Raw genomic sequence first — 22,534 nt, 5'->3', positions numbered from 1 at the left:
CAAGAAGAGCACTATAAAAAGTCATGGACTCATCCTGGCTAACACGGTGAAAACCCATCTCTACTAAAAATACAAAAAATTAGCCGGGCGTGTTGGCGGGCGCCTGTAGTCCCAGCTGCTTAGGAGGCTGAGGCAGGAGAATGGCGTGAACCCGGGAGGCGGAGCTTGCAGTGAGCCGAGATCGCATCACTGCACTCTAGCCTGGGGGACAGAGAAAGACGCCATCTCAAAAAAAAAAAAAAAAAAGTCATGGACTCAAAGCTAGCAAGACCCTCGACACAATCAAGTCCAACATTTTTCACCATTGTGCCAATCAATGACCTGAGCTCTCCTCCTCTTCACCAGACCAACCCCTGGCCATCCTGTGAGTCTCTCTCTGGTTTCTGCTTCTGTAGAAATTAGATTGGCAAGCACCTTTCCTGTGATTTCACTTGGAATTCTTTGCATACCTCTATACCTCTCTCAGGGCATTTACCAAACAATATTGTGTAATCCAAATGTCAACTGTTCCCTCAGCCCCATGGGCAAATTACACTTCTGCAAATAAAAAAATAAAATCACTATTAAATAGGTTTACATCACACAATCTACTACTTATAACTAAAATTCTGCTTTCGAATCTGTCTTTTTCAAAGTTCCCTTCTTTACCATTCTCCTTTTGGAAGAAGCATCCTGGCCTCCAGGATTCCCTGGTTCTCATCAATACAAAACAATTCCACTTTAAGGCATACCAGATGCATTTTAATGATTGAAAAAACTACGTCATGCAAATAGCCGTATCTACCCTCCCTAGAGAGCAATCACACATCAATCCAGTCTAGTGTTTCTTGAGCATGCTGTTTGACATCTTCCCTCCTACTTGAAAAAACAAAAGTATTTCACCATCAGGACTTTGTAGTTCTTTGGTCCAGTGCTCTACTAATGTAATTCAACTCCCCTTCAGGTTTCTGCTTTGTCTCCCGTTCTCCATTTCTCCAACAATTGGCCTCTTTGCTCTGTGCTGTCTGCTTGCCATTTTTCCACCTCGAGGTTACTGCTAACTCATAGTATCTGCCTCCCTCAAAACTCCAGCCTGTACATTAGGTCATCACGGCTTTTCAGCTTCTGCTTCCAATATAGCCTACTTCAAATATGCAAATTAAGAAATCTGATTGTCCCAGCTCATCTTTGAAACCTGGTCTTATCATAACTCATTGCTTAACATATGTACCAATTGATCTTTTTCTGAAGCCTACCCTGGTCCTCAAGCCATATATGGTTTTGATAATCCCATGGTAGAAAAATAAGCATCCAGAACTACCCACTCTGCAGCCACTGCTGACAATTTAGTTCATGTTAGACTGGGCCAGAAGGAAGCAACTATCATGGCTGTTGTCTGCTATGCCAATTGAAGGTCTTTTTTGTCTATTGCAATAGCATGTAATCCATAACCCCTGTCTGCATTGTGAGGCAGTGCACCCTCTCCCAGCTCTTAAGAGTATGATTCCCTCCCTTCTCCAGGAACTGTCCTCAGCTGATGGGAGCTGCCTAAACCCACAGGGCATTGCCCTTTCCCCACTAATTCACCTTCCCTCTCCTGCTTCACTTCCTCTCTTACAGATTTTTTTTCCTGAAGAACACTCCCTCAATAAATCTGCATCTAAATCCTTGTCTCAGGCTCTGCTTTTAGGGAACATAACCTAAGAATCCTGTTACGTAAACCAGGCTTCTCTTGTAACTCTATTGGAAATAAGCAATTCTGCCAGCTACTTTTGATAGTAATAACTTTGCATTTATTTTTAAATGTCTAGAATGCAGATTGTTTTGATTTCAGACATAGTATCATTCAAATGGGGACATATAATTGCATAATTAATCTATTGAAACAATTTCACGAGTTTGTGAAGGTAAATGAAATGAACTACAACAAGCTTAGCATTTGTATTTATATACATCATATATTTTTTAAAATCAAATTTCCAGGACTCAAATTTAATGAAATAGGCTTATGGGAAATAAAATTAAATCATTTATATCTAAAAAGAAATTAAAATACAAACATTTTTACAGTGCTTTTAAAAAATGGATCAGAATAGTTAGCCTTAGGAAGTAGACAAGAAAAAGGAACCAAAATAGAATTTCATCTTACACAGATAACAAAAGTTGGCATTATATTTAGATTTCAGTTCTCAAAAGCTAACTTCTTCTTCAAATATTAATATTTTGTCTTTTGCACTCTGCTTCATACATTTATTTTTTTAACAAAACTGTTTGAGATGGCTAGTTTAGAGTCCAATTAAAAATAATTCCAAGAAAAAAAGTCTCCCTTATGAGGTATATGTCCTTGTTATTCCAATAACTTGTTTCTGGCAGAAATTGATTAAGGAGGACTTAGCTTTGGGCCCAATTTAAAGACCTTTACGTATTAGTTTTCATGTTGTCAATTTTAATTAGGTCATTAATGTTACCATTTCTGAAATCTTTAGAAAAGTTTTTCACTTTTACATAAATAACCTCAGCCTTTTGTTGTTGTTACTTGGTATTTCCAATGTTAATTTGTCTTCTGTAGTCTTGATTAGCTTGCTTTGACTTACTTTTATATTCCCTGAACTACTGATGGTTTCTTGGTTTAATCCGAGATATAACACAAGTCTAGCAGTTTTCAACAAGATATACTTCCATTCTTTTCAGTTTCTCCATACTATAAAGATGGTAGACCTTACTTTCTACACTTTAAGTCACTCTACATGGACTCAAGGTGATTAAGACAAATTCCCTCCACTTTCTAGAAAACTTTTTGTCAAATAGTATAACAAAAACACAAATATTAACACCCATCCAGTAGGATAAAACACCAATTATCCAGTTGGTGAGTTTTAGTGTTGTTTTATTCACAGTATTATAACTATTTAATTCTCCTCATTTTAATACAAAACACATCTAATGTTTACTGAATACCCCTCTGGTAAATAAGAATTGGCTTACCGGTGTTCTGTTCCCTCTACTTTCTAAAGTATGTTTTTGAGACGCAAATACTGAAAAACTAAGAAATAGTATTTCAAACTCCCTTGCATCTAGGATTCTAGATGCCAAGCAGGTTCCACGCATGAGATCCACTCATGCAAGATGCAGAAAACAGAAGTGGGTTGGAGGGCAATGATCTACTTCATTGCTGTCTTCTGTGGACAGCCATAGCCAGAGACATTGGGTCTTTCTGAAATGGTGCTCCAGTGCCCAATCACTGCCACAGGGATGCCCAGCAGCAGTTGCGGAGTCCACTGTTGTAGCCTTGTGATTCCTATCCTTTACTGTGGTGGAGGGAGCCACTCTGCTGACTGGCCTGTTCCTCAGTATTGTTCTGAGTTAGGGTCACTCCTGGAGGACCTGCCTAGAAGCTTCTCTTTTCTTGTTTTGAATCCTATTTTGCTTCAAATAGCAGGATTTTTTTGTTTCTTGCAACTGTATTCTTACTGATACTTCCTGTGGAAGAACAGCTTAGAAAAGAGCAGCTGAGGAATATTTAAGGTAAATCATTTCCAAGAAATTCAGCCACTGAAGCACTTAATTGTACTCTTTGGTGCTTGGTGGGCAGGGGCAGGTAATAACTGACTGATCATGCTGATAGGAAGTATAACTGGGTGCAAAAAGCAGAGTCTTTGAAGTCAGACAAGAGTGTTAAGTCTAGTAGGTTTGCAGTTACAGCTCTGGTTCCCAGACAGGCTGGCAAAAGAAAAGGGAGCAAAATCAAAGAAATGCATCCTATGGTAAAAGTTTCATGGTTGTCACTGGAAGATGAGTGTCCCATGCCTGGGAAGGTGACCCACCATAAGCTACACCTGGCAAACAGACCACAGCATAGTAAAGAAGAGAAAAGACTTTGGTAGGCAACAGTACTGATGTCTTCCATGAGCTTTGCTACATACTGGCAGCATGATCTTAGGCATTTTGCTTAATCTCTGTGCTTCAGTTTCTGCAACTTTAAATGTGGATTTAATACCATGTGTATATAGTTATTTTATTAGAAATAAAGTATGCAAAGCCCTATACTGCTAAGCACATAACAGGTGTTCAGAAATAATTAACTATCCTTCCCTCAGCTTTTGATTCAATAGCAAATCCAGCCTTGTTTATACAGAAGCAGAAAGAATATGAGAATTTAAACAGAAAAAGTAATAAGATAAATAGCACGAAATAGAGCCAAAAGGACTCAGAGTCTCATGGGCTCTGAGACACAGGGAAAAAGGAAACATTCTCTGATGGTGAGAAGAAAGGAAATAAAGTAGTCTGGAGACACAAAGAATCTAGGATAGGGCTCTCCTGCTGCATTAACAATGGGTGACTACAAAAACATGAGGTCTGCTCTCAGCAGCAGAGGCATGCATAATGGTTTCTATTATAACTCTGTTTTCACTCAAAACTTGCTAAAAATTTGCAGTATTTTCTACAGCACAAATTGAGTATTTGGAAGTAGCAATGAAAGAAAGTGGAAGAAGAGGCACGAAGTTGTACGATAGCCCTTGTAAAACGTTAGCGGTTAGATTGCCCATCTGGATCATTAAAAAGCACTTGCATTTTTTTTTCATTGAAATTCAGCATGTGAAAGGGCTTTACAGTGAAGGATTCTGCACATTTAAACATTCTAAATATGAACAATATTGACTAAAACACAAAACAATGTGAACTCCATGAGTCTAGCAACCACATTCTTTGCTTATTTGAACCAACATGGCTTAATGTACACTGTGTCCACAGCCTACATGAAACAACTTCTACAGCCAAAACAGCACAAAAATGACTCGTTCATTCAGTAAAATCAATCAAACTATTGGATAGCTCTGTGAAACAAAACATGGCACTTGTTTTACCAGGCAAATCAAATTTGTTTGTATATAGACATATCTATAATCTTCTAGTTAATTTAAATTCCATTAAAAAAACCATGTCCAAATAGCATAGTATACATATATTATTATAAACTCTTTAAATATGGATTCAACTATACTTTTTGGAATGACTAACCATATTCAATGAAGTTCAATCTTTGTCTGGTGTCAATTTTCTTTAAGAAAGTTTACTTTGGTCAGGTAGAGATAGGTCTGAAAAGTACCATTGTCTTGAGCATGACCCAGAAGAATGATGCTTCCTGGGAAAGCCAAGTGCTCTGGACACTTCAGGATGCATCAGCAAGTGATACAGGTAAAACAGATACAACTTGGAGGTCTGGCTTAATTTAGAATGTGGTTCCATGCAGATATTTGAACAGAGTAGGAATTAGAGAATAAGGCACAGATACTGAACCTCGATGGCATTAAGTACCTGGTCATTGGCACTCTTCAGATTAGCAATTCCTTTGAGGCAAGAGGAAAGTGCTGTAAAATCTCCTGCACTCATGGATGCCACCCCCACATAGTACCCTGTGCTGACTGACCTCAAGTTCAAGCCCTTGGAAGAACTTCCAGCCAAGGATTTGATCCTGCCTCTGGTGGAAGCCATAGCCTTCTCCTTTTCACAAGCCAAGGTTTCTCTCCAGCCTGGCAGCTTCAGTCCATCGTTTCTCTCGAGCCACTCCACAGACTCTTGTGGTATACAGCCCTTTAACAAGAATCCTGCAGCTTTCCATGTTGCCATTTTAAGCAAGAATGTCTGCCGTTCTCTCTCCAGGGGTCCTGTCCTGGCTGCCTCACACGGTTCTAGTAGCCAATAGGTTTTATATGTAATTCATGCTGTCCCCTCAGTCAGTCTGCAGGGTAGATGGCTGGCTTACAGGCCATCCTGGCAGTGGTGAGATCATTTTTCTCTGTGGTATAGGCTCCATGGCAGCAACTGCTTTTTCATTCATTGGGAAAAGTGACAAAAATACTAACACGAATAATGTACTTTTTCTGGTCCTCCCTTCACTTTCTCCTCCTTTTCATGTCTCCTTATCAGCTTTCTCTCTTAACCTTCTAATCCATTCTAAAGTCCATTTTGTATCTTAATACTGAAACTTCAAAAACTTGGTTTCATCCTGATTCTGCTCTGTCAATGTTTATTTAAATCTTATATCCATAACATTAAATTACATTTAGACTGGTGTAGACTGGAGAGGAGCCTTAGGTCCAAAACATTAAATAGTTCATAGAATACATCTATTGTGCCATTGAAGCTGTAATTTGACTTGAGAATAATAGTAGTAGTAGTAGTAAAATACATTTGATATTTACTGAATTCCAGACACCATGTTAAGTACTTTCCATACACAAAGATGGTATAGAATAATGGTTAAAATCTTCAATCTAGTATCAGAAAACAGATTTAAATCTCAGTTTTGCCATGTACTAACTTTGTAATCTAGACAAATTAATATTCCAAAGGCCTCCAATTTTCTTCTCTATAAAATGTAAATGCTACAAGTATTTGCTCCAGGGCTACTTTTGTTACAGGTATTTAGATAGGCATGAGCAGGGCAAGAGAAGGTTCTCTCGGTATTAGGAATGCCAAGTGATGGTTTGACAATTGTCACACTGCCTCTCTAAAAATGATAATTTGCCAGCCCACACAGGGATCCAGGGAGAGGCCACTCCCTGATGATCCGCAGCTATTAACTTTAAAGCGTTGATTGAATGCCGATGCCAAGGAGAAGAAACTTCCTGGGCATGCGCATAGGAGACAAAATGGTAAAATACGATCTTCCCGGTACACTCCTCAGGAAAAAGGAAAAAAGCCTCAGATAGGCATGCATACAACTTCCTAAACACACTGTGTCTGCTCAGTTCCCAAGGGTAAGGAAGGCACCACGCATGCGGGAAGCCCATCCTAAGGGAAGAATCACAGTCTGACCTGTACAGACCCAGGATCAAGGTTAAATGCCTCTTTTATTCTCTTTAATCTTTACATGCCTGCCTGGGTCTCTTCCAAGTGCACCTGCCTTCCTTTCCTGTTCTAAAGCCCTTTTTTTTTTTTTTTTTTTTTTTTTTTGAGACAGAGTCTTGCTCTGGTCCCCAGTCTGGAGTGCAGTGGCGCGATCTCAGCTCACTGCAAGCTCTGCCTCCCGGGTTCACACCATTCTCCCGCATCAGCCTCCCAGGTAGCTGGGACTACAGGCGCCTGCCACCGCCTGGCTAATTTTTTTTTTTTTTTTTAAGTAGAGACGAGGTTTCACCATGTTAGCCAGGATAGTCTTGATCTCCTGATCTCATGACCTGCCGGCCCCTGCCTCCCAAAGTGCTGGGATTACAGGTGTGAGTCACCGTGCCCAGCCTCTAAAACCTTTTTAAATAAATTTCCACCCCTGCTCTGAGACTTGCCTCAGTCTATTTGACGGCTTTACGCTCCTCATAGTCTTTCTTCTGAGGAAGCAAGAACTGAAATTGCTGCAGACCCACAGAGATATGCCACCTGTAACTCGGGGCAGCTGGGAGCTCCTCTACAGGTAACACATCAAGGATTAACTGAGGTATTGCATGTAAAACTCTTAGTGAATGTCTGGCACTTGCCAAATCAGAAATGCAGTGTGTGAGCTGTTTCTGACACGAGTATCTTTTTTCATCGAATGATGATGTCATGTAACCCCACTATGTAGATGAGGAAACTAAAGCTCAGAAAAGCTAAGTAACTTGCCCAAGGTTATGCTGCTGCTAACTGGTTGCAAAGGAGTTTATTTCTAGTCTGCCCGTAGAACCTGGGCTGTGAAACAACGTATTTATGGTTCTTGCCTCATGTTCTTTAAAACTACAGCTGCCCACGTGTACTCGTGGGGATTCACATTCATGAGTTTACTGCAGCTACTCACAGATGGCATTTTGTTATTACTTTTTAGTTTAACCAATAATATCGATGACAGCTACACAATGTACACTGCCTCTCACCTATAAAAGAGCACCGAAGCCTTCCTCATGGTATGCTTTGATTAGATAAAATGAGAACAAGTATATGAAACTACTTAAAGTCTCTAAAGACCAGCTTCATGTCAAGAGTGATTATTTTCCTAATTATGGAAATGGACAAACATAATTCATAAGGATAAATGCATGAACGGAAGAAGGAAAGCTCATGGGCTCTAAGTAAATTATACTCCGATTCTGAAAATTCAGGAACTTTTCAGGAGATGTTAAACAGTCGTTCCCTGGGATAGAACAGGAATCCGATCCCCTGGGGTGAGTCCACTGTTCCCCCAGCTGATCTTTCCATGAGGAGCCACCTGCTGTTTTGACTCTGTCCTCCTTACGTCCATTACTGTGCCTCCTTCACCCCAGTCCATCTTTTTCCTCTCCTTTTCCACTGCTTCTACTTTAAATCAAGCTCTCATTAACTTCCCTCCTGGAATATTTTAAGTTTCCAACTATGCTCCTCAATCCATCATTTCTACACACATACCATAGCTCTGCTTAAAACTCTTTTTCCTAAATAAAGCCAAGTCTACTTAGTTGGCTAGTCAATGATATCTATGAGCTGGTTCTAGCACTAACTTTCCATTTCTTTCACCGCAATCACACCCCATGCTTTCTTTCCACTCTCTGCCATATTTCTGCATGGCCAAGCCCTGTCCTGATCTCTGAGTGGAGTTCCAAAGCCAATTTTTCCACAGTTTTTCTGGTTCCTACAAGCAAATGTGATATCTCCCACCTGTGAACTCATGCCAAGTGTTATTATTCTATTTCTACTAATTTTATGGCACTATAGGAAAGGAAAAAAGTATCTGCCTCCACTCATCTTAAGTTCTCCAGCTTAGAGGACTATAAAATGAACTAGGCAAAGACAGATTAAAAAGAGAAAAAAAAGTTCATTAATATTTGTGTCACACAACTACACAGGGGAGCACCCAGCAATGAGTAACCCACAGAGGTGATTAGAAGTGTGATTGCACCACTGCACTCCAGCCTGGGCAACAGAGCAAGCTCCTATCTCACACCCAAAAAGAGTATAACAACAAAATAATTACAACAACATATTGTAATAAAAGTTATATGAATGAGATCACTTATAACAACATATTGTAATAAAAGTTATATGAATGAGATCACGCTTTCAAAATATCTCACGGTACTATACTCACCCCTCCTGCGAGGATGTGAGATAATAAAATGCCTACATGATAAACTGAGGGGACCCGAATGATGTAGGCTTTGTGCCATAGCGTTAGGTTGCTATTGAAGTTCTCATACTACATCAGAAGGACATCATCTGCTTCAGATGATCCCGGGTCACTGAGCCTCAATGATGTTGATGACCAATGGGCAGGTCCCATCTACAGTGTGGATACGCTGGAGAAAGAGACAATTCATGTCTTGGGTGGGACAAAGCAGGACAACATGAGATTTCTTCAGGGTACTCAGAATGACGTGCAATTTAAAACCTATCAATTGTTTATTTCTGGAGCTCCCCATTTTATATTTTCTGATCACAGTAGACCATGGGTAACTAAAGCCACAGATAAAGGGGAGACTACTGTATCTGCAAACATCTCATCATGCCTAATATTACTATAGGTGGATCATCCTGACACAGATTAAACTTGAAATCTTTCTCCCCTCTCTGCCTCAGCAAGAAAGATACTTTTACAAAGGGTGAAAGAATAAGGAAAAAATGAGTCCTACCTTCTTTGGAAGAGGCTGGGTGGGTGACTGGGGTGGGAATCCTGCAGTCTCTCTGGAAACACCAACTCATCACTCATATTTTCCAGAGAGAAAACTACTTGGAATCACTAAAAAATCATTTTACTTAACAAAGATTGGTGTGACTAGGTGGCCCCACTGTCCTTGGTGGGGGAAAAAAAAAAAGCAGAACTAAGCCTTTCCTATTTTTTAGTTTAAAATCAGAGCAGCCTCAGGACTGGGACTGTTGGCTTTGAGCCTGGGAGTTGGCAGAGTAGATATGCATCTCAATCCTGACCCACACTCTGATACTGTCCTGTAGCCAGGGAAGTGACAGAACTGCTTTAAAGAGGCATCACCCCCACCCCCACCATGCACCTGACAGTGTCTTCAACAGAAGACCCAGTTCAGCCCCTAAGCTCCCAAGCTCCCAAGTACCTGATGACTCTGCCCAGGAGCTCCAGAAGAGGATGGGCCTTAGCACTCTGGGGACCGCAGGCTCTGTACATCAGAATTTCCTCTCTGAGGCACTTTCCCATTACCCAAGGGCAGCACTGGGAGTCTGGCTCTGAGTATGTAGCCCTAGGGGACCTCTGGAAAAAGGATGATTTTGGATTTGCTACTATTCTTAATAGATGAAGAAACGAGTGTCAATCATCTTATCCTATGTTCATAGTAACACTCCTGAAATATAGAGAGAAGACCCACCCCAGTTACAATAATAAAACCACTGTAGTAGATGATCTGTCTTATTTACAGAGGTTCAATAGCACCTTGCACACCAGGTGTTAATACTTACTGAATAAAAGTTATATAGATACATTTTGGTAATTGGTGTTTTCTTAGATGTGCAACTCATCTCACTTGGATTTGTTGCTAATAAGTATAAATGGCAAGTTTTATATAAGATATTGCAAAAGTCCTAAGATTTACATAATTCTAAGACATTGTTTATGCATTCCTTCATTTAATAAAAATTTGAGCTCCTAATATGTGTAAAGAACCATGCTTGATACTAGAATAATCATGATGCAAAACCACAGCCCATGAGCCTGAAACTGACAATATATTTAGATAGGCATTCACCAAACATTTACACATGCAACTTCTGTTTATTTGGGGAAAACCAAAAAAACAGAAAGCATCTTCCTAGCTAGACCCTAGTGACACAGCCCTTCCCTCAGCATAGCCACTGAATAAAGAAAAATTTAATATATAACTATAAATCTTGATGAGCTCTATGAAGAAAACAAATAAGGTAAAGTAACTGAAAATTACCCACATAAGTGACGGAAGATCTCCATGAAGAGATGAGGTTTCAGCTGAAACCTGAAGGTCAGGAAGTAATCACTTGTGGGAACATCACCCCAGACAGAGAATAGTATGCTGAAGGCTTTAAAGAAATACCCTTTAGACTGATCCAGCAAGACATTAGGAGGGATTAAACTGGTACAGTATTAAGAATATTTGTATTCTTTCCAACAAGTGTTTAGTGAGTGAATACAATGATCTGGAAATACAGTGGTGAATACAGACACAAAAAGGTCTGGCTGTTCTGGAACTTACAATAAGGTGAGGAAGATGAACACTGAGCATGTATTGAGGCTCAGAAAATGATACTCCAAAGCAGCAGCCTCGAAAGCAGTTTCTATCTTTGCCCTCCTGTCTCTCACCCCGCATTCTCCACAGAGTCTAGCCATAGAAACTATAATTCCTCTTCCCCATGGTGAGCCATAAAAACCAGAACCCCTTTTCCCCAAAGCCAGCCATAAAACCTAAAAATATGACGCCAACTTTCCCCCACCTTTCTGTGTGAGAATTGGCCATAAAGAAATTCTCTGGCCTCCCTTGTTTGATTGTAGGTCATAAGACCCCCATTCCAAAGAGGGTGCTGCCCCATACTCAGAAGGAAGGAATGCTGCAAGAAGAATACAAACAAGCAGGGCTTGCTGGGTTTCCCGCCCCTCAGTCTATTACTATTAGATCACACCCTTTTTGTTTAATCATCTTGCTACCTGGCTGGCCATGCTTCATCTACCTAAGCATAAAAATGGATCATTCACCCTGGGTCTTTGGGGTCTTCAGTCTGAAGCCTCCCATGTCATGTAAAACTATGATCAAATAAATTTGTGATGGCTTTTCTCCTGTGAATCTGTCTATTGCCAGTTTATTTCAACAAACTGAAATCTCAGATCTTCAGAGGAAATGTTTGAACTTCCCTACACATGTAATTACAGGTGTGATGAGGGTCATGTGACAGAATCATATGGATGTAGGTAGCACGTGATCTTAACGAGCCTAGGAGGACTGGGGGAGTTCTTTCAGAGGAAATATCTAAACCCCAAATTTTGAAAGACAAGTAGGCAATGATTGGATAAGAAGGGCTGGAATCTCAGGAAATTGTCCCAGACAACAGCCCTTATCTGCTGGTTAAAGAATCTCTGAACGTGGGGAGAAGCATATCTGTTATTTCAGGTAAAGGATTGATAGGAGTTTAGGGGCAGTTTAGCTCTGGATGATAGAGTAGGAGGCAGTAAACCTCCTTTGTTGAAAACAAAAGGGATGAAGTGCTGCTCATTGCTGGATAAAGAAAGGAGTTAAGCACATTTGAGCCTGATGGCCCATTAGTTTTCGCTGAAAACTGTTTGTGTAATAATTAGCCTTATATTTTCTGTTATCCATGCTATTAATAATAAATTTAATTCTCTTCAAAATTGCTGTCAATAGGGCATTTGGTCTCCTCTCCTTAGGGTATAGATTTTGTTTCTTTTCACTCAGAGTAGATTTCCTTGGGGGAAAAAATGGAGCAGATTTTATGAAAACTAAAGTATGTCACAAAACGTAAACACAAACAAACACAAAACAAAAAAGGCATGTGTTTTCCCCCAAAAGCTTCTAAAGTAATTTTGAACTCAGAACATTTCTGATTTTTTTCCTGTCCACAGCATCAGGCATTCATGAGAGCAAGAAAAAGGTTGCAAAAGGTGAATGCATTCCTTTAGTGGAAAGCACAATTTGTGGGAAATACTAAAATATTTATTGTTTTTCTAGGAGCTTTACCAAAGGATGGCAAGGCCATAAGATTACTAATCAAGATTTTACCATTGTGACACTGGATTGTCAAAATACTTTAGTTTTTCATTTCAGAAGTTGCTGTTCTAAATATAGTTTTGTGGCATGACAAATTGTCCAGTGATCTATGGAACTTAACCATACTGTGGAATTTGTGTTACAAGAGCACAGCTGAATGCCCCTTGTAGAAGTAACAGATGGAGATCTTGAGCCCTGTGTCTCCTACTCCATGAAACCTTCCCATCTTCTTTTGAAGACCTGATACTTTCTGTGCTCAGCCTTTAATTCCAGCAGTTATAATTGATTGTAGTTATTGTTCACATGACTATCTCCCTTGCTAAACTGAATCATCAAAGGCAGGGACTATTATTTGTCTTTCTAACTGCATGAACTTGCATATAGTAGATGTTCAAAAATCTGTTTTGCAACTATAAATGTAAGTGAAGTTTCAAGATCTATTATTGAGGAAATCAAAAATCAGATTTTTGTCTTAACATAGATAAAACCTAAAAGGAGATGTTCATTTAAAGAGACCTCCTCTCCCCCACAAGTGAACCAATATTCAAATATCCCCTCAGCCATTTTGACACCTAGTTCTTTTAAATGTTTCCCTTCCTTGAATGTACTCACTTTCATGATCCAGTGAGCCTAGGAAACACAGCCTTGCTGAAACATCTGGGATTCATCATGCTGGTTCTGTTAATCAAAGTTTTCTAGATCAGTTCCAGATGTTGACTAACTAAAGTTACATAAGCATTGGTCACATTTTTAACTACAATCAGATCTAACTTTCCATATCTTGAAGGTGGCTTAATTTGTATAGGTAGGAGTTACACTCTGCCTATTTTTAAAAATTAACTCTTAGTACAGAGATAAAGCTGATAGGTTATCCTAGAAGTAAATAAAGATCAATAAAAAAATTCAAGATATATTTTCAGAAATTGTACATCTAGTCACATAAACTCATGGATGTCATGAGAAGGAAATAAAAATTAATCCTTTGCAAGTATCTACTATGTGCTGGACACTGTGATGGGTAATTCTACATGTATGATCTTGTTTAATTGATTTAAATCTCATAATGACTGTACAAAATAGAAATTATCTCCATTATACAGATGAGAAAACACAGGCTCATTATATTGATGAAAATAGTATGCTTAATGTCTAAGCTGAGGTTATAGACTGGTTTGTCTGACCCCAAATTCAGTATTTTTTTCCACATTTCCTTTCCCTGTAATCTTAAATAATATGAATTTGGAAAAGAGAAAATATATATACAAGTATGTTATAAAACATTTTCTCAAGGAAGACTATAAATGTAAAACCTATATCTACTTTTCACATAATTTAGTATTTTTGTGAGTATTTTATTGAAATAATTAGTTTAATTATCTGATAACATAATCGGATTTTCATGAAGCCTGAACAAATCTGGCAGGCAAGGAAAGTAAAGTGAATCAATGTAATTACAGTGCTGGAGACTCCATAATAAACACCTTACACCAATCCAGAGATGCTGCAGGGCACTAGAAAAAGGCTGTCAGTTATAATAATGGGCTGACTTCTGCTGTTAGAATTATGAGATAGATGTTTCTAATGGCCCATGGACGGCAATGCAATTTGATCCTGCATAACTACAACAAACTTATTTTTTAAAGCAGTGTTGGGGTTAAAAAAAACCTGTAGAAATAATCAAAGATGAAGACAAAGAAAAGATATGGGAAGGAGAAAGTGGAGAAAGAAGAAAAGAAACAGGGAGCTATACCCTGAATTATGCCAGTAAGCAAACACAAAAGCCAAGGTTCCTTGATTCTAAGAACAGTCCCTGGCTCAGGAGATGGCTCGGCCATTCTTTAAGGTCAGGATGCCTAGCATGAAGGCAGGATCCTCCACAAAAGTTAAGATGTACATTTACTTTTACTGGAGCCAAAGGAACACAGATCTATAGTCACTTTATGTGGCAGAAAGCTACTCTACACATTAGGGCTTCTGAATTCTCAAAAATTATGTGCAGTTAAAATAAGCTCACAATTTTTTTTTTAATTTACCCAACCATAAATAAAATAGGCCACCATCAGTGAGAATCGGCAGAAACCACACAGAAGAACTACCAAATATTGGAGACATTGGAATTAGCTGATGGTAAATAGAAAATGATCACATTATAAAATATCTAGTAAACTTTTTAAATAGTAAAAGTGAGGAACAAGAAATTATTAAAAATGACTAAGCAAACTGATTAGAGAAAGATGAAGTAGAAATTTTAGAAAAAATAGATTTATTGAAATTAAAAGCTCAGTTTTAATTTAATTTAATTCAGTTATTTAAATTAAATAACATATTAAAGGTGAAAAGACAATGAACTAGAAGTAAGAGCTGTAGAACTTGCAGCATTGAGAAACAAGGACATGAAAATATAAAAAGAGCTATTGAAGACAGAATAAAAATGAGAAGGTCAAACATACATGTAATTGTACTCTAAAAAATAAGAGAATGGAAAAGAGGCAATATTGGGAAGACAGAGACTTAAGCTGAGAATTCCCTGACTTTTTGGATAGGCACACATCTACAATAGAAAATGCACAATATATACCAAGAAGATCAAGCAAAGAAAAATCCACAAGTAAAATTTCAGAGCACCAAAGATAAAGTATCTGAAAGAGAGCCACAGAAAAAACCAGAGTGCCTAAAAGGAGGATGATTTACTCTAACAGTAGATTTCTCAATAGCTTCAATGGAAACCAGAGTTCATAGAGTAATATATTCAAAATACTGAGAGAAATACTATCAACCTAGAATTGTGTGTATACATATGTGACAAACCACATTGTGCACATGTACCCTAAAACTTAAAGTATAATAATAATAAAATAAAATAAAAATTATTTTTCTAGGACATTGTCAAACACATGTCCAAAATTAAAAACTGAGTTTACCACCAGCAAATTTTTACTAAGTTACATTCTAAAAGATATATTTAAAGAAGGAAAGATTGTAACAAGTTCTAAAATGCAAGAAGAACTGTTGATCCAAGAAATTGTGAAATATGTAAATTAATCTAAAATGAAATAATGTAAAATAATACATAATGAGTAAATTCTGAGTTCATAAAGACAACAAAAATACTACACTGACACTGTTCAATACAGAATCTACTAGCCACAAGTTGCTATTTAAATTTAAATACAATTAAGTTAAAAATTTAGTTCCTGAGTCACACTGGCCACATTTCTTGTGATCAATAGCCATATACCGATAGAGGCTGTTTTGGATAAAACAGATATAGGACACTTCTATTATCACAAGAGTTTATATTATACAATGCTGCACCAAATATATACTTGTAATTTGGAATGTATTAGTCAGAGGTAGATGGTTCTAGGGTCCCTGTGTTTCTTAGTTAAGACACTGGCTCTCTTTAAGACTTTTAAATCACTAAATATGCCTGGTAAAATGTTTATAATAATCACTAAGGAATAAAAATAGAGAAGTAAGGTGTGGAAAATCAAATAAGGAAAAAACAAACCCAAAGTAGAAAAAAAAAAAAAAATGAAAGTGAAACAAATAAAAGCACAAAGGAAGGTGGTGAAAACAATTTCGAATATATTTGCACATGATAAAATGTAAATAGACTGAAATTGCTAGTGATGAATAAAAATATCCATCATGATTTTAATAATTTGTTTTTTTGGTTCAATATAAGAGGTTTAATCTAAGTATGTAATACTATGAACAATTTTATAATACAAATTTGAAAACTGGGACAACATGGAAAAGTTTTTGTAGCAATGAAACCAAATGAATGTGACTAAAACCCAAATTTTAACAAATAAAATTTGCCAAACTATATGCTATCTAGTGCTGAGTGGCAAACCACTCCAAAACTTACTGAATTAACATTTATGTTGTTCATGGTCCTTTAGCATGAGCAGAGATTAATGGAGCTCATTCTTCTCTGTTCCACTCACATCAACTGGAGCAGCTCAAATGCTGGAGGCTGGAATCCAATCAAAGTTCAATCACTCACACATCTGGGGTTTGTGCGGGCAATTGTCTGAAACCTTGACTGGGTCTGTCAGCCAGAACACCTACATGCAACCACCCCATGTGACTTGGACCTCTCAACATGGTGGCTTTTTCCCAAGGTGAGCATCCCAAGAGCATTCCTAGGGCAGGGCACTTGACGTTTCATCACTTAGCCCTAGAAGTCATGACACATCACATCTGCCTCACTCTGCTTGTTGACTCAGCCACAAAGTTCCGTCACCTGTTAAGGGAAAGGAAAATAGACCTCACCTCCTAAAAGGAGTGGAAAGGTTCTAGGAGATGTTGTGGAACTGAAAAATTGCTGTGGCCATTTTCAGAAAGCACAATCTGCCACGTTTCAATAATTTGCAAAATTCATCAGAAATTAGGAAAAAAAATAACTGTTTTTGAGTCCAGTTTTACGTCAAATACAAAAATCATGCAAATTTAGTAAAAGAAAAGTAGACCAATCGCATTCACATGTATGAGAAAATATTAGTAATTCAGCAGCCATCCCACTGCTGGATATGCATATAACAAAAAAAATAAAATATTTGTCAAAGAGATATCCGCACTGCCATGTTTATTGTGGCATAATTTGCAATAGCCAGGATATGGAATTGACTTCAGTGTCTTTTGGTGGATGAATAAATAAAGAAAATGTGGTTTATATACACAATGGAATATGCAATGGGATATTCAGCCTTAAAAACAAAATCCTACCATTTTTGACAACATGGACATTATGTTCAGTGAAATAAGCCAGACACAGACAGACAAATACCCCCAATGATCTCACTTATTTGTAGACTCTAAAAATGTTGAACTCATAGAAGTAGGGTGTAGAGTGGTAGTTAGCAGAGACTGGGGGTGGGAAGGAGGTTGGGAAAATATTGATCAAAATACAAAATATCAGCGTGGATGACCAAGGTTAAGAGATCTGTTGTACAATATGGTGACTATAATTAATAACAATGTATTATAATCTTGAAAATTGCTAAGAGAATAGGTTTTCGGTGTTCTCACCATGAAAAATAAGTATGTGAGGTAATGTATTTGTAAATTAGCTCAATTTTGCTATTCCACAATGTCTAAATTTTGAAGCCATCATGTACATGAGAAATGTATAAAATTTTGTCAACCTTTTGAAAGATAATAAATTATTAGGTATCCAAATGTAGTCAAGTGTTAAAAAAGAGAATATATCATGAAGAGGTTGTGTTTACTCCAATAAACAAAGGTAGCTTAACATTAAAATGTTATAAGTGTAAACCACTATATTTCCAGGTTAAATGAGAAAAAATATAGTCATCTCAATAGATGCAGAAAAAACATTTTATATAATCCAACACCCTTTTCCAACAAAACTAAACTAAATGCTTAGTAAAACAGGAATAGAAGACAGTTTCCCTTATCTGCTAAGAAGCATTTACAAGGAGAAAAAGAACCCATAGCCAATACTAATGATGTAACGGGGGCATTCAATTTAATATCATGAAAAAGAAAAAGATGGATATCCCAAATCACTACCTCTATTCGACATTACGCTGAAGATCCTATTCAGTTTGTAAAAGAAGAAAATACTATAAATATGGAAAGAAACCATGATGTCACTATTAAAAGGTGATTTGATTGCTTACATAGAAACCCCATCTACCAACAAAATACGAGAATTAATGATTATTTAGCAAGCCGTCTGACTATATAACAAGATGCAAATTTATTGTGTTAATATACAACAACTATAAAACTAGAAAACATTTTAGAATTCTTTGTAATAGCAAAAATATGTAAGCAAAATGAAATAGATATTTTTAAGAGGATCTGTAAGAAACTAAGGAAGAAAGACTTAAGATTTTTTGAAAGCTATTTTTAAAAGACATAAATACGAAAAGGGAAGTATGCCATGTTCATGGGATGGGATAACTCAATATCATAAAAATGTCATCTTAAATTGAACTGTAGATTTAATTTGTTTCCAATATCATAAACTCAATATCATAAAAATGTCTCCTTAAATTTCTCCTCAAAATGAACTATAGATTTAATTTTTTTTCTAATCTAACAAGGTTTTTGAGAAACTTGACAAGCTAATTCTAAAATTTATTTGAAAAGGCAAAGGCTCAGTAATGGGTAAAGTATTGAAGAAGGATAGGAAAGCAAAATTGTGCTACCAGATACCAAGTTTTATTATAAAGCTATGTCAATGAATACAGTGTCAATTAATAAGCAAAAACCAATCGCACACTAGGACAGAATTCCCAGTAAAATAGAGAACCCAGAAACAGATCTATACATAACAGAACCTGATATATGGCAAAGATGATATTACGATATCTGGAGAAAGGAACTAAGCTAATAATATTAAAAAAATACAGGTATTATTTGTTTATATAATAAACGATATTATATATAGGCATATATAGGCATCAATTCCAGATAGATCAAAAATTTAAGGCAAAAGGGAAAATTTTAAAACTTTGAGAGCAAAATATAGAAAATAATCTTTGTGAACTCAGAATAGAGAAAATATTAACTGTAAATTTTTAAACAATGCTAAGCTCACCTAGATTAATAGGAAGAACTTCTGTTTATCTAAAGACACCATAATATAAAGTTACAAACTATTTGTAACTTTTAGAGTCAAAAAATAATTAGTGTTCATTAAGTATAATGAACTCTTCCACATTGAGAATAAAATAACAACTTCCTCTCTCCCCTCAAAAAACCAGTAAATGGCCAAACTGGCATTTCAGATCAGAGAAAGTACTAATGACCCAGCCTCTTCAGTAATCAAAGAAGTACAAAGTAGGATCATAATAAGATATCTTTTTTTGCATTATACTAAAATTAAAAATTGAGATGATGTCTACAGTTGGTAAGAAGTAGATTGATGAAAAAGATATACAGCTCTATAGTATAGGCATGATTGGAAACATCTTATTTGAAAAACACTCATCCTATACATCTAAATACTAACTTATCTATAACCCAGCAATTTTACTGCTAGAAACAAAACCTAGAGAAATTTGCATGTGAGACCCAAAAGATATGTACCAGAATTTTATAACTGTCAATAATAACTGTTGTCAATAATAGCAATAGAAATAGAAAAATATCAGGTAACAAAAGTCAATTTACAGAAAAAACATACTGATTACAGCATAGTCACATAATATTACAGAATTGTGAAAATGAATATATTATAGCTACTGGTGACACGATAAACAATGTTGAGTGAAAAAAGTTGAAGAAAATTGCATAATATATGAAATGACATATAGTATGTACATAATTATTACATGTTATCAATTTTGAACTGTTACTTGTTTTAGAAACTGCCTTTATGTAGGGATTGCTACGTATTTGGCAAATTTATTGTAGAAAGAAAGAATAATAAATACATCAGTTTCTTCTGGAAAGGTGGTAAAGGAATGGAATTTTGAAAGAATATGCACATAACTCAATGATGTTGATAATGTTCTAGTTTTTAACCTCAACAGTGGGTTCACCAGTGTTGATGTTATTATGTGTTCTAAAATCTCATAAATTATGTATATGTATTGGATATTACATAATGATGCTTAATCAGAGCTTTTGTGTATTGTTTTATACACTTCATAAATTGTTTTGCAAAACAGTAAAGAAGGATTCATTCAATAAATTATATTATAGATGAGTAAACATAATAGAACAATGAATTTGGAGCCATATAGATCTGGACTGGAATTTTTGTTTTGAAGCTTACTAGCTTGAGCTATATACTTATGAATCAGATACTTAAGACCTCTGAATATCACTTTCCTTCAACAGTATTTATTGTAAGTCTACTATGTACTAAGTACCATTCAGAACACTGGAGATACAGTGGTGAACAAAACAGACACCATCTCCAGGCGCTGCAGAAGTGTATGTAGAAGAGGTTCTATAGGAGCCTGTAAAGGGCTAACCACGAAAGAGCAGCAGTACTTGGTGTGAGATGTATGTCAGTACCTTCTTACAAAAATTTCTGTGGAAAGCATGTCATGAGCCTTTTCTAACTTGCCATATGCTATTTTTGCAACTTGTGCAGCATTTTGCACAATATTGAGGAAATTTCCTCAACTGTGAGCAAAGAAACACAATAAGACTTGACTATGTATTCAGAATATATATCCTGGGAATATATGAAACATAGCTGAGGACATTATGCATCAAACTAATATGAACATAAAATACTATCAAGTAGTTTGTGTAAAAGCTGACAATCTGCCCGTTTGCCAATCAAATTGTGGTGTGAGGATGGTTGTCTCTGTAGAAAAGTCTTTATTATAACTTCATCAGACGCTAATAATCCCAGACTGCTTTAGTTGTGTATTTTTCCTATTTACACTATCACTGCCTTGAATCTTCCCTAGTGTTACCAGAAAGAAGAATTCACTTCCTCCCAAATTACTTTTGCAGGCATCAGGATTCTAGTTCTCGCCACTCCTATCTCACTTTCTGTCTGCTCTCACTGAGCTTCTAGACACTCAATCTGTTCCAGGGTTACTGTAAGTGACTCTATGTGGGTTTATCAATAACTATCTATCCTCAAGGAACATTTGCTCCAAAGAGGCACATGGCCAATTTGAAAGCAGAAAATGTTTCTATCATCTGCAAAGAACCTAAGAAAAAAATGCAGTGATAATCTGATACCAATATCATTACTATGAAAATGAAATTTGAAGAAAAGAGAGAAGAATCAAATAGACGCAATAAAAAATGATAAAGGGGAGATCAACACCGATCCCACAGAAATACAAACTACCATCAGAGAATACTATAAACACCTCTATGGAAAAAACTAGAAAATCTACAAGAAATGGATAAATTCCTTGACACATACCCCCTCCCAAGACTAAACCAGGAAGAAGCTGAATCTCTGAATAGACCAATAACAGACTCTGAAATTGAGGCAATAATTAATGGCCTACCAACAAAAAAAGTCCAGGACCAGATGGATTCACAGCCGAATTCTACCAGAGGTACAAGGAGGAGCTGGTACCATTCCTTCTGAAACTATTCCAATCAATAGAAAAAGAGGAAATCCTCCCTGACTCATTTTATGAGGCCAACATCATCCTGATACCAAAGCCGGGCAGAGACACAACCAAAAAAGAGAATTTTAGACCAATATCCCTGATGAACATTGATGCAAAAATCTTCAATAAAATACTGGCAAACCGAATCCAGCAGCACATCAAAAAGTTTATCCACCATGATCAAGTGGGCTTTATCCCTGCGATGCAAGGCTGGTTCAACATACGCAAATCAATAAATGTAACCCAGCATATAAACAGAACCAAAGACAAAAACCACATGATTATCTCAAGAGATGCAGAAAAGGCCTTTGACAAAATTCAACAGCCCTTCATGCTAAAAACTCTCAATAAATTAGGTGTTGATGGAACGTATCTCAAAATACTAAGAGCTATTTATGACAAACCCACAGCCAATATCATACTGAATGGGCAAAAACTGGAAGCATTCTCTTCGAAAACTGGCACAAGACAGCAGAGATGCCCTCTCTCACCACTCCTATTGAACATAGTGTTGGAAGTTCTGGCCAGGGCAATCAGGCAGGAGAAAGAAATAAAGGGTATTCAATTAGGAAAAGAGGAAGTCAAAGTGTCCCTGTTTGCAAATGACATGATTGTATATCTAGAAAACCCCATCATCTCAGCCCAAAATCTCCTTAAGCTGATAAGCAACTTCAGCAAAGTCTCAGGATGCAAAATCAATGTGCAAAAATCACAAGCATTCTTATACACCAAAAATAGACAAAGAGCCAAATCACGAGTGACCTCCCATTCACAACTGCTTCAAAGAGAATAAAATACCTAGGAACCCAACTTACAAGG

At 37.0% G+C, this 22,534-nt stretch overlaps 1 long non-coding RNA gene across 5 annotated transcripts in view; it reads left to right on the top strand.

Annotated features, from left to right (window-relative positions):
* The window catches only part of LOC131384230 (uncharacterized), a 194,203-nt gene that overhangs the window by 75,991 nt on the left and 95,678 nt on the right, over window positions 1–22,534 (top strand). For 2 of the 5 annotated variants that reach the window (XR_009214883.1, XR_009214884.1), the window contains exon 4: window positions 16,550–16,771. The exons of the other annotated variants lie outside the window; for them this stretch is intronic. This is a non-coding gene — a long non-coding RNA (uncharacterized LOC131384230). The remainder of the gene's footprint in view (window positions 1–16,549; window positions 16,772–22,534) is intronic. 5 annotated transcript variants of the gene reach the window in all.

This window comes from Hylobates moloch, unplaced genomic scaffold, assembly GCF_009828535.3.
Source record: "Hylobates moloch isolate HMO894 unplaced genomic scaffold, HMol_V3 SCAFFOLD_9, whole genome shotgun sequence".
NCBI classification, from domain to species: domain Eukaryota; kingdom Metazoa; phylum Chordata; class Mammalia; order Primates; family Hylobatidae; genus Hylobates; species Hylobates moloch.
Note: the sequence above shows the minus strand (reverse complement) of the source record. Positions and strands in the feature narration are given on the sequence as shown.